The following is a 12,713-nucleotide window of genomic DNA, read 5'->3' on the forward strand; positions in this document are numbered from 1 at the left end:
CCCTCATTCCGAGTTGATCGGTCGCAAGGCGAATTTAGCAGAGTTACACACGCTAAGCCGCCGCCTACTGGGAGTGAATCTTAGCTTCTTAAAATTGCGACCGATGTATTCGCAATATTGCGATTACTAACTACTTAGCAGTTTCTGAGTAGCTCCAGACTTACTCTGCCTGTGCGAGCAGTTCAGTGCTTGTCGTTCCTGGTTGACGTCACAAACACACCCAGCGTTCGCCCAGGCACTCCCACCGTTTCTCCGGCCACTCCTGCGTTTTTTCCGGAAACGGTAGCGTTTTCAGCCACACGCCCCTGAAACGCCGTGTTTCCGCCCAGTAACACCCATTTCCTGTCAATCACATTACGATCGCCGGAGCGAAGAAAAAGCCGTGAGTAAAAATACTTTCTTCATAGTAAAGTTACTTGGCGCAGTCGCAGTGCGAACATTGCGCATGCGTACTAAGCGGATTTTCACTGCGATGCGATGAAAAATACCGAGCGAACAACTCGGAATGAGGGCCATGGTTTTGCCCAACTGCTAACAAAATTCCTGCTGCGATCAACTTGGAATTACCCCCTATCTCACAATGCTGAACAGTGGGGAAAACAGGACATACATACATACATACATACATACACAAAACACGGGCATACCAACATAGAAACAGGGTAGGGAGGGCCTTGCTCATGAGAGAGTTTACAATCTAATGGGAAGAGAGCACAGCTGAGGGGTTGGGTAGGAAATCCCCGCTATCAGAATGCCGATGAGCAGAATCTCGACGGGCAAAATCCTGGCACATCCCGGTATTTTCTCCCTACCCCTTATTATATCCTTGACCCACCCCTCCCACAGCCTAACCCTGTACCTTCAACCTATCCCTATCCTCCCTTCCTGCAGCCTAACCCTAACTGTTCCCGCCTGCTGTATAAATAGCTGTGTAACCATGGAGTCTATTTACTAAACATTGGACGGTGGTAAAGTACCAGCCAATCAGCTCCTAACTGACAAGTCACAGGCTGGGTTTGAAAAATGACAGGTACTGGTTGGCTGGTAGTTTACCTCCGTCTACTTTAGCTTAGTAAATAGACCCATTGGCGTTTCTATAATGGGTGCAATGGGAGCGGGCCCCTGGGTCCAGGGGGGCCCACACCGCACCTATTGCACCCATTTGATACTTGCCTTTCCGGAGTCCAGCGCCGGAAATCACAACCCAAATGGCCGCCGCGCATTCGCGGTAGCCAAATTGGTCTCTGGACCATGGCGGGCGCCATGTTTCCGGAGACCTGCGCATACGCAGTAGACTCCGGTACAGTGCCAGAGTCTACAGCGCCGTGCAGAGGAGGGGGCCCACCCGGAGGTGCACACGGGCCCCCTCCTCTGTAGAAACGCCACTGAATAGACCCCTATACCCTCCCCAACCCCTTAGTGGCTGTCCTTGCCTCTGGGATGTGTCAGGATTCTGGCAGTTGGGATCCCTCTGTCAGTCTCCGATATTTTGACCGCATCCCCAGCTGAGATGAGTGTGCTTCCCACCTCCAAAGCAAGATCGATCAATACACCCAATACACCCTATAATATGAAGAAAATTCCAAGTAATACGCTCAGCAATAGGGGAGGGGGGGGGTTCAGGATAGTAATTTGCACAGCTGTAGTAAAACATCACATGAAATGCCCGCGTGCCGTAATATAGCCATTAGTAACGCCATTTTACCGTGTCCGGAAACCGTGTTAGCATGTCAGGAAATCCCCTTACCAACAGAATTTTTGTCAGTCACATCAATGTCTCTGAGAAATCTTATGAAGTGCCTCAATAACTCTATATAAATAATAATAGCTATATTAAATTCCTGACTCCTGCTGTACATGAGCTATTGGGTCTTACAAGCTGCGGCCTCTCATGGCAGGTGATGTCACTGCGCAGCGTTCCTGCAAGTCTCTCAATGCAAAGCAAACAATCTGGAGCTAAACACACTAAAAACAGTTGAGGTCATTGGTGTGCGCAGGGGGGGTGCCTGGTGCGCACGGGCACCCCCTAATGTCCAGCACCCCGATCTCACATGCCTGATGCAGCGATCGCCGAGCAGGCTGATTACTATCCCCACTGCGCTGCACCCTGTCAGGACTGCATTACTGACTGGACGCCTAGGTTTATCAAGGGTGCCACTGCCACCGGCTTTCAAATACCCAGCTCCACCTCCATGTACAAAACCATAGTGATGTGACGTGATTATGTCATGCTGCTCGCACGCCCACCCGCCACACGCCCACCTCTCTCCTTCTATGCTATGTCAACGCCAGCCACTGATGAGGATCATAAGTCGGGTAAATGGCGCTCGTGTATCTGGATATTTTGTGTGGGCTGCAACCTGTAAATTAAGCACCTCCAAAATGACTTCACATAAACAAGATAAATAATGGGTTTTTACAGGTGCGCCTGAGAAGGATTATGTCTGAAAAGAAATGTATAATGGCCTCTTTCCTAATTAGTAGTGCATTCGGTAAGTTAATACTGCCGACCAATGAAAGCTATGGTATAGATAATGACAATAAACAGTAGTATTGAAATAAAAACCTGTTTTTTATTCTTGTAAATATAATGCAATATCTATTGCTAAAGGATATACGGGGGGGGGGGGAGGGGTGGTGGGCTCGGGACAGGTTCCTCTGCTACCAAATATAGCAGTGATAAAGTTCCTGGATGGATATAGGTGAGAATAGGAGTAATGCTGTTTCACTTCAGAAAAGGTGGCGTCCCACCTCTGAGTGGAGTCTGAATTAAATGCAAAAATGTCCAGAGCTGGTAATGGGGCTGTAAATGTCTTTTGGTACCGGTGGGATCCAAAAAAAGAAAAAGAAAGAAAGCAAGGGATACCGCTGAGTTGCCGCTGGCGATAAGGGCTCAGGATAGAGCTGGTGCTAAGGTAATAAGGACTCCGGACAGACCGTACCCCTCTACGCCCTGGACCACCCCGATGTCGCTCTAATGAGCGCAGCGTGGTGTCCCGGGCAGAATGGGATCGGTCGTGAGTCTTGGAGAGGAAGGTAGGGACTGCTTCTAGCACTGTTAGTGCTGTCCGCCGCGCCTTCTCCTCTCCTACAGAGTCCCTTACCTTCTAGCTTCTCCGTCTCCTGTCCCTCCGCCAGCGGTCTGCTCCGTGTCTGTTGCGCCCGGCGTCCTCCCGCACTTCCGGGTTGGTCCGTCCACGTGACCAGGCTCAGATCTCACCGGGTCCCGTCTCTTTCTCTTCTCTTCCTTCCTCCTCCAGGTCTCTGATCGTTCGCTCTGTTACAGTGCTAGAAGCCGTCCCTACCTTCCTCTCCAAGACTCACGACCGATCCCATTCTGCCCGGGACACCACGCTGCGCTCATTAGAGCGACATCGGGGTGGTCCAGGGCGTAGAGGGGTACGGTCTGTCCGGAGTCCTTATTACCTTAGCACCAGCCCTATCCTGAGCCCTTATCGCCAGCGGCAACTCAGGGGTATCCCTTGCTTGCTTGCTTTCTTTCTTTTTCTTTTTTTGGATCCCACCGGTACCAAAAGACATTTACAGCCCCATTACCAGCTCTGTACTGATGAGGATCACCATGCAGCCAGCGTTCCCGTTAGGAAAACAAATTAAATACCGGCAGGCGGTTGGCAGCAGCATTGACACGTCACTCATTTTTTCAGCAGCAGCAGCAGTACTAGTCTGCGACTGTCAGTGTCAGTGAGTGAGTGACTTGTAAGTAAGCTGCTGCAGCTTGCAGGGGAAAGAGAGGGGGAGCCAGACCAGGCTGAGGAGGAGCAGTGTAATTGCAGTGAGTGCCATCAGGGGTGTTTGTTTGGTGCACACCACAACATCTAACAATGTATCTGCTTTATTAGGATTGGTACAAGGGTGGATATTTTATATTGCGTTGACCTTCAATAGATGGTGCTAGACACGCCCAAAAGGTGGTGCTAGACACACCCCTCCGATGGTGCACCTCCTAATAAAATGTGCTGCGCACGCCTATGGTTGAGGTGATTGTTGATTTTAGGAAGCACCCCCCTGCAATCCCTCTTTCATTCTGAGTTGATCGCTAGCTGCCGTTGTTTGCAGCGATCAGGCTGAAAACTGGCTTTTCTGTGCATGCGTATGCACGCGCGTCGTACGGGTACAAAGCCCGTTGTGGTTGTGCACAGGTTCTAGCGAAGTTTTCAGTCGCACTGACGGCTGCAAGAAGATTGACAGAAAGGGGGCGTTTCTGGGTGTCAACTGACCGTTTTCAGGGAGTGTTTGAAAAACTGCAGGCGTGTCTGAAAAAACGCAGGCGTGGCTGGGCGTTCGCTGAGCGGGTGTATGACGTCAAATCCGGACACGAATAGGCTGAAGTGATCGCAAGCGCTGAGTAGGTTCAGAGCTACTCTGACACTGCACAAACTGTTTTTGTAGAGCTCGGCTGCACAAGCGTTCGCACTTCTGCTAAGCTAAAATACACTCCCCAAATCCAACTCTCTGCACATGTTATATCTGCCCCCCCCCCCCCCCCCCCCCCGCAGTGCACATGGGTTTGCCCAACTGCTAACAAATTTGCTGCGACGATCAGGTCTGAATTACCCCCTATGTTGTAACTGTGGTGAAATCCTTCATATTCCTGGCCTCCACGATCTCTAAGGATCTGAGGTGGAGCTCTAATATAGATGGCATTGTGGAGACTGTACTTCTTACGCCAACTTAGGAAGTTGAAACTGCCACAGAAACTTCTGATCCTTTTCTACTCTGCAATCATCCAATCTGTTCTCTGCACCTTGATAATAGTGCGGTTTGGCTCTGCCTCAATCCACAACAGAAACAGGCTACAACGAGTTGTAAGGGCAGCGGAAAAAATCATAGCGACAAAACTTCCGTCAGTCGTGGATATTTACTGGGCAAGGGTCACGAAGCGAGCAGGGAGGATCATCGATGACCACTCCCACCCTGCCTATGACCTGTTTCGGCTGCTGCCTTCGGGTAAACGGTACTACTCAAGGCTCATGAGAACAGCCAGGCACAGAAACAGCTATTGGTGATCATTCCGAGTTGTTCGCTCGGTAATTTTCTTCGCATCGCAGCGATTTTCCGCTAACTGCGCATGCGCAATGTTCGCACTGCGACTGCGCCAAGTAAATTTGCTATGCAGTTAGGAATTTTACTCACGGCATTACGAGGTTTTTTCTTCGTTCTGGTGATCGTAATGTGATTGACAGGAAGTGGGTGTTTCTGGGCGGAAACAGGCCGTTTTATGGGTGTGTGTGAAAAAACGCTACCGTTTCTGGGAAAAACGCGGGAGTGGCTGGAGAAACGGGGGAGTGTCTGGGCGAACGCTGGGTGTGTTTGTGACGTCAAACCAGGAACGACAAGCACTGAACTGATCGCACTGGAAGAGTAAGTCTCGAGCTACTCAGAAACTGCACAGAGAAGTCTTTTCGCAATATTGCGAATCTTTCGTTCGCAATTTTGCTAAGCTAAGATTCACTCCCAGTAGGCGGCGGCTTAGCATGTGCAAAGATGCTAAAAGCAGCTTGCGAGCGAACAACTCGGAATGAGGGCCATTGTCCTCAGGCAACTAACTCGGTTCATTCAACAAATGCTTAGTCATATTCACAAATCTGTTCTGTACTCAGCTCATGTACTCAAACTATTCCTTCATGTGTTCTTACTTCCTTTATATTTCTCTTACGTCCTAGAGGATGCTGGGGTCCATTTTAGTACCATGGGGTATAGACGGATCCGCAGGAGCCTTTGGCACTTTAAGACTTTTCAACAGTGTGAACTGGCTCCTCCCTGTATGCCCCTCCTCCAGACCTCAGTTTAGAAAATGTGCCCAGGAGACTGGATGCACACTAGTGGAGCTCTACAGAGCTTTGCTGGAAAAAGACTTTCTTAGGTTTTTTGTTTTACAGGAAAGCTGCTGGCAACAGCTTCCCTGCTTCGTGGGACTTAGGGGGGGAAGTAGGAACCAACTTCTCAATTAGTTAATGGTTTTGCTTCCGCTGATAGGACACCATTAGCTCCTGAAGGGTACTGAACACAGCCCAAGCCTGGCCAGCGTTCACTCCCACAGCACTGCCGCCACCCCCTAACAGAGCCAGAAGTCAGAAGGCTGGTGAGTATATTACTGGAGTCCTGCAGAGAGAGGATTCTCCGGTCATCGTTGGCGGCATACAGGTACACGCGCAGCGGAGGGACGCTGCGCGCCATGTCTCTCAGCACAATGGTGCAGAGTGCGGGGGGGGGGGGGGGCGCGCTCTGAGGGCATGTTTTAAAACAGTACTCTCACTGGCAAAAAGGGCACATACGTGTACAGCCGCTGATGTGCCTTCCCCAGCCAGTATAAATATTACATTGCTGTGGCTGAAGGGCAGGGCTTCTCCTCAGGCTTGCCAGAACACTCACTGGGTGCCATTTTCTCCTGACAGAAACTCCAGTGTGAAGCTCCTGAACGCTGTTTCTCCTCATGACAACGCTGATACAAGTACAGGGTGTTATAGAAGGGGCAGAGAGTGTTAATTATAATTAGGTCTGTGTGCCTATTATTGGTATATGCGCTGTAAGTAAATATTTCCACAATTCACAATAAGGCGCAGTGTGTGGACTGGCTAATCCCTCTGTGTCTCTCTGACAGACTTTAGTGTGGGTCTGTCCCCAACAGCGTGTGTGTGTGCGTGTGTGTGTGTGTGTGTGTGTGTGTGTGTGTGTGTGTGTCAGTCATACTTGCCTACCCTCCCGGAATGGCCGGGAGGCTCCCGAAAAACGGGTGAACCTCCCGGCCCCCCGGAAGCGCAGGCAAGTCTCCCGACTTACGGGGGTCACCCCTGCCCGCCGCCCAATTAACAAGTAAAGTGAGCGGTCCGGCCAGGCGATGACGCGATTCTTGTTTAATTGCTTCATCGTAACCACGCCCCCTGCTGTATAATGCCTGTAATCGCGGCATTACACATCGGGGGGGGGGGGGCTTAAATTATGTGGCCCTGAAGCCGCGCCCTGTCCCGCCTCTGTGGGTGAGAATGTTGCAAAAGAATATGTCAATTCTCACAAAGAAATTCTCTGAGTCTGAACAACAGACCAAATATTGGAGGCAGTCTGTGAAGGATGCACTGTTTACTGACCCCTCCATATCATTCACTTGGGTCCCATCCTGTTCCCAGAAAAGGTCTCTAGCCCTGATAATGCAAGGGGGATACAGAGTCAGACACAGATCAAGAAGTACTCCTTCACATAAACATTCTGGAATTGAGAGCTGTGTACAACAGCCTTCATCAAGCGGCACACCTTCTTCAAGGTCGTCCCATACAGATCCAATCAGACAATGTAACGGCAGTAGCTTACATAAACCGCCAGGACGGAACAAAAAGCAGAGCGGCAATGGCAGAGGTGACAAAGATACTCCTCTGGGCAGAAAGACATGCAAAAGCTCTGTCGGCAATTTTCATTCCGGGAGTGGACAAGTGGGAAGCAAACTTCCTCAGCAGACACGATCTCCATCCAGGAGAATGGGGCCTCCACCCAGAAGTCTTTGCAGAGGTAGCAAATCGTTGGGGCGTTCCTCAAGTAGATATGATGGCATTACGTCTCAACAAGAAGCTTCAGAAATATTGTTCCAGGTCAAGAGACCCACAACAAGTAGCGGTGGATGCACTGGTGCATCCAGTGGGTGTTTCAGTCGGTGTATCTGTTCCCTCCACTTCCACTAATACCAAAAGTTCTCAAAATCATCAGAAGAACAAGGGTTCGAGCAATTCTCATTGCTCCAGACTGGCCAAGGAGGGCTTGGTATCCAGATTTTCAGGAGTTATTACCGGAAGATCCTCAGCCTCTTCCTCTTCGCTTCAGCAGGGCCGTTTGTTTATCAAGACTTACCGCGGCTGCGTTTGGCGGCATGGCTGTTGAGCGCCAGATCCTAGCCCGTAAGGGTATTCCCAATGAAGTAATTCCCACACTTATTCTGGCCAGGAAAGGGGTAACGTCCAAACATTACCATCGTATTTGGAGAAAATATGTATCTTTGGGGGTAATTCCAAGTTGATCGCAGCAGGAAATGTTTTAGCAGTTGGGCAAAACCATGTGCACTGCAGGGGGGGGCAGATATAACATGTGCATAGAGAGATAGATTTGGGTGTGGTGAGTTCAATCTGCAATCTAAATTGCAGTGTAAAAATAAAGCAGCCAGTATTTACCCTGCACAGAAACAAAATAACCCACCCAAATCTAACTCTCTCTGCAAATGTTATATCTGCCCCCCCCCCCCACCCCCTGCAGTGCACATGGTTTTGCCCAACTGCTAAAAAATTTCCTGCTGCGATCAACTTGGAATTACCCCCTTTGTGTGAATCCAAGAAGTCTCCTGCGGTGGAGTTTAAATTAGGACGTCTTCTCCTATTTCTACAGGCTGGCTTGAGATTAGGGTCTATCAAGGTCCAAATTTCGGCCTTGTCCATTTTCTTTCAGAAACAGTTGGCTTCTCTTCCTAAGGTCCAGACGTTCATGAAGGGTGTTCTGCGCATCCAACCTCCCTTTGTGCCTCCTGCGGCGCCATGGGATCTTAATGTGGTGTTGCAGTTCCTTAAATCGGACTGGTTTGAGCCTCTACAAGAGGTAGAGTTGAAGTTTCTCACTCGGAAAGTGGTCATGCTGTTGGCCTTGGCCTCAGGCAGTCGAGTGTCTGAATTAGGGGCTCTGTCACAAAAGAGTCCTTATTTGATTTTTCATGAAGATAGAGCTGAACTGCGGACGCATCAGCATTTTCTTCCAAAGGTTGTGTCTTATTTCCATATCAACCAACCTGTGGTTGTGCCAGTGGCTTCTGACACCTCAGCCGTTTCAAAGTCCTTGGATGTCGTCAGAGCGTTGAGGACTTATGTTGCAAGAACGGCTCGGATAAGGAAAACAGAATCTTTGTTTGTCCTCTATGACCCCAACAAGATTGGGGGTCCTGCTTCTAAGCAGACTATTGCGCACTGGATCAGAGGTATCATTCAGCACACTTATTCCACGGCAGGATTGCCGTTACCGAGTTCGGTATAGGACCACTCTACAAGGAAAGTGGGTTCTTCCTAGGCAGCTGCCCGGGGTGTCTCGGCGTTGCAAATTTGCCGAGCAGCTGCTTGGTCAGGGGCAAACACGTTTGCTAAGTTTTACAGGTTTGACACCTTAGCTGCTGACGACCTTCAGTTTGGTCAGTTTTGCAGTAACATTAGCACTTTCCCCGCCCGTACTGGGAGCTTTGGTACATCTCCATGGTACTAAAATGGACCCCAGCATCCTCTAGGACGTAAGAGAAAATAGGATTTTAATTACCTACCGGTAAATCCTTTTCTCGTAGTCCGTAGAGGATGCTGGGCGCCTGCCCAGTGCTAATTTTTCCTGCAGAATTACATTTTATCTTTTTACACAGGTTCTCATGTGTTAAGATGTTCACAGCTGTAGCTGTTGCATTATGTATGCACGTTAGCATGGGTTATGTTGAAAGCCATGTTAGGCATGTTTTGTATGGTGTGAGCTGGTGTGAATCTCACCGCTAGTTTAATGTAAATTATTCTCTCGAAGTTGTTCGTCTCCTCGGGCACAGTTCCTATACTGAGGTCTGGAGGAGGGGCATAGAGAGAGGAGCCAGTTCACTCTGTTGAAAAGTCTTAAAGTGCCGAAGGCTCCTGCGGAACCGTCTATACCCCATGGTACTAAAATGGATCCCAGCATCCTCTACGGACTACGAGAAAAGGATTTACCGGTAGGTAATTAAAATCCTATTTTCTTGTCGTATGTCATATTCTATATGGGAGCTGTGGTTATCGGAAACAATTTCTTTGTATATCATGTACTGATATACTTGGCAACAGTGACGGACTGGGCCTCCATTTTCGGCCCAGGCACTCGTGAACGCGCGTGCTCGTCACGGAGGGGCGTGCACACATCACAGGGGGGCGCGCCATCACGTATTATGGAGGCGTGCTGCGAGTCATGGGAGCGTGGACTCATGGCACGCCCCCATTACCATGGCGACGCTTACTGGGGGCGGTTCAACCAGAGAGCCAGAGGCTGCGTCTGCGCACGGCCTTCCGGGATCTCTGAGGGACCGGACCAGCCAACCCGCCCTTTGGCCCTTCTTTCATATGCCAGAAGTGCCAGATGGCCAGTCCAGCCCTGCTTGGCAATAAACTGATTCTGATGCCATGGCAGACACTGGAGCTAATATATGAAAGTGGTATAGACATGGTGGCCAGCAGTACGGATGGGTGTAATGGTGGTTAGCATTACTGCCTCACAGCACTTAGGTTGAAACATAAGGGCAGAATAAAGGCAGTAAACACTGGACACATGGACATGGGCCAACCAGTAGCCGGCTGGCAGTAAACAAAGGTAGGATCCTGTGCAGAGAGGTGACCTCTGACCTGCACCGCCTGTGCATGCGCAGTCAGCAGTGAGCAGCCGTACCCCTGAATAACTCCATGTGTGGGAGCACCATAGAGACCCCAACGAACACTGTGCCGCCACCTCAGCATATATTCCTTACAATCCCGCTGTCACCTAATTAAGCTGCATACAGTGAGCAGGCCCGGCGACAGGGGGGGTCAAAGGGGACAATCGTCCCGGGCCCCAACGTTGTGAGGGGCCCCGAGGTCCGGCTGCGGCAGTGTGGCGGCTGCAAGCTCATCATGGATGGAAGTAATTATATACATCGCAGCAACGAGCCGCCGCACCGGCCGCCCGCTGTGTAGTTAATAGCAGCATGATGCTGCTATTAACTATACAGCGGGCGGCTGGTGCGGCATCGCATTGCCGCAATGTATATAATTAGCCAGCACTACAAGAACAGCGGGACCCCTGTGGTAAATACCCTCTGCCCCAAGGTCAGCTGTGCAATGACGTCGCTCTCCTCCCGGCCCGCCCTGTCTCTGCTGTGGCAACTACCTGAGAGGAGCGGCCGTGCAGTCTGCAGAAGCAGTACTGCAATTAAAATGACTGCCAGGCTGGCGAATATACAGAATAAAACAGCCTGAGGCAGGCAGGCTAGCAGCTTGTGGGGAGACTGGTCTGAATAGCGGCGGCTGTGTGCTGGTAAGTGTGCGCTCTTCTGGATTTTGGGGCTTTGGGTTTGGGCACATGTCATAGATGCATGAATGCAGGCCTGGCGAAAGGGGGGTTGGTCAAAGAGGACACCCTTACCGTGCCCCGAGGGTCAGAGTACTTTCAGTACTTTTACAACTAACTGCCTGTCTGTCACCAATTTAGTTAACTAAAGCGTAGTACACACTAGGCGATCCCCGCCGACATTGGCGGCGGCGGGGACCCGGCCGGGTGCCGGCATTGGCAAGTGCATACACACTTGCCGATGCCGGTGAGGAAGGGAGCGATGGCGGGGGGGAACAACGGCAGCATGGCTGTCGTTAACGAGGACCTTCCTCATCTGTACAAGTTCAGACGAGGGAGGGGGGGCGTTAACGATGTGCGCATCGATAGCGACATTGAGTGTACACACTAGGCGATATTGTGAAAGATCTTGCTCAAATCAGCCCTTCTGAGCGAGATCTCTCACTTTCTCGTCTAGTGTGTATGGGGCTAAAGTGTCTGGCCGCAGAGTCCTCCCTTCCCCCCTCACTTGGTCCCGTCCCAGTGGTGCATGCAGCCGTCACGACATCATGACTATGACGCTGCATCGCCTTCCATGTCTCTTGCCATTGAGGAGCATGCCTGAACCAGCCAAGCCTCCTGCCAGTGTTGGGCACAGGTGTGTGACAGTGCATTTACAGACTGAGGGGGTGGGGGGCCCCAGAGATATCAGTGTATGGGGCCCCAAGATTTCTGTTGCCGGCCCTGACAGTGAGTATAACCCGGCGCACTGCAACAACCAGCAAACCCTACAAACGTTGCTGGCTACAACTGGAGACACCTGTTAAATCTGTACCTGCTATTAACCCTGCGTTTACCTGTTCCTGTTTCTACCTGGTTAATAAACATTCACCTAGTTAAGTCATTTGCTGTGTGGATTAACCCCCATATGCCCATTGTGTGGACTCCTGGAACGACACATCCCAGCATTTTAGCAGTAAAGCTGTGACAGGGCATGCTGGGATGTGTAGTTCCACAGCAGCTGGAGTGTCACACACTGGATTCATTCAGATGCAGTTTGAGGTGCTATCACTGCTGCTTCCTGTACGATGATGCAGCAGTAGGCGTCTATTGCAAGCATTAGTTATTCGAGCTGCGTCCTGGGACACAGGCATCAATAATCAAAGCACCCACCATGGGATGGCTTGCGGAACCCATGCTGCCGTGCAAACCTCCCGTCACGGGCCAGGAAATCTCTGTCATATGACCGAGATCCCTGGCCTCTTCCCACCCCCTAAACGGCTGCGACATGCCTCAGTTTTCCAAACGGAGCCTGTCACCGCCCCTCCACACCCCTGAAATGGCTCAGACTGATGCCGGCCTGCATCGAATGCCACAGGAGCTGTTCACGCACACAAAGAATGGGTTCTACGCATGCGCAAAGTACCAACAATCTGTACTTGACAACGAGGGGTGCATGTGCAACTGCACCTGAAAGAACTCCGCATTGCCTACGCCTGCTATAATGGATGGAGATGAAGTGTTGCATCCAGGATGGAAAGATCATAATCCACACTTGCCAGGCGCAGTAGTTACACTGCAAGCAGACCTCACAGAGGACCTTCATTGATGCATTACCCGACCTGTCCCCTGTTTGGCAGCATCAAATC

Source organism: Pseudophryne corroboree, chromosome 7, assembly GCF_028390025.1.
Source record: "Pseudophryne corroboree isolate aPseCor3 chromosome 7, aPseCor3.hap2, whole genome shotgun sequence".
NCBI classification, from domain to species: Eukaryota; Metazoa; Chordata; class Amphibia; order Anura; family Myobatrachidae; genus Pseudophryne; species Pseudophryne corroboree.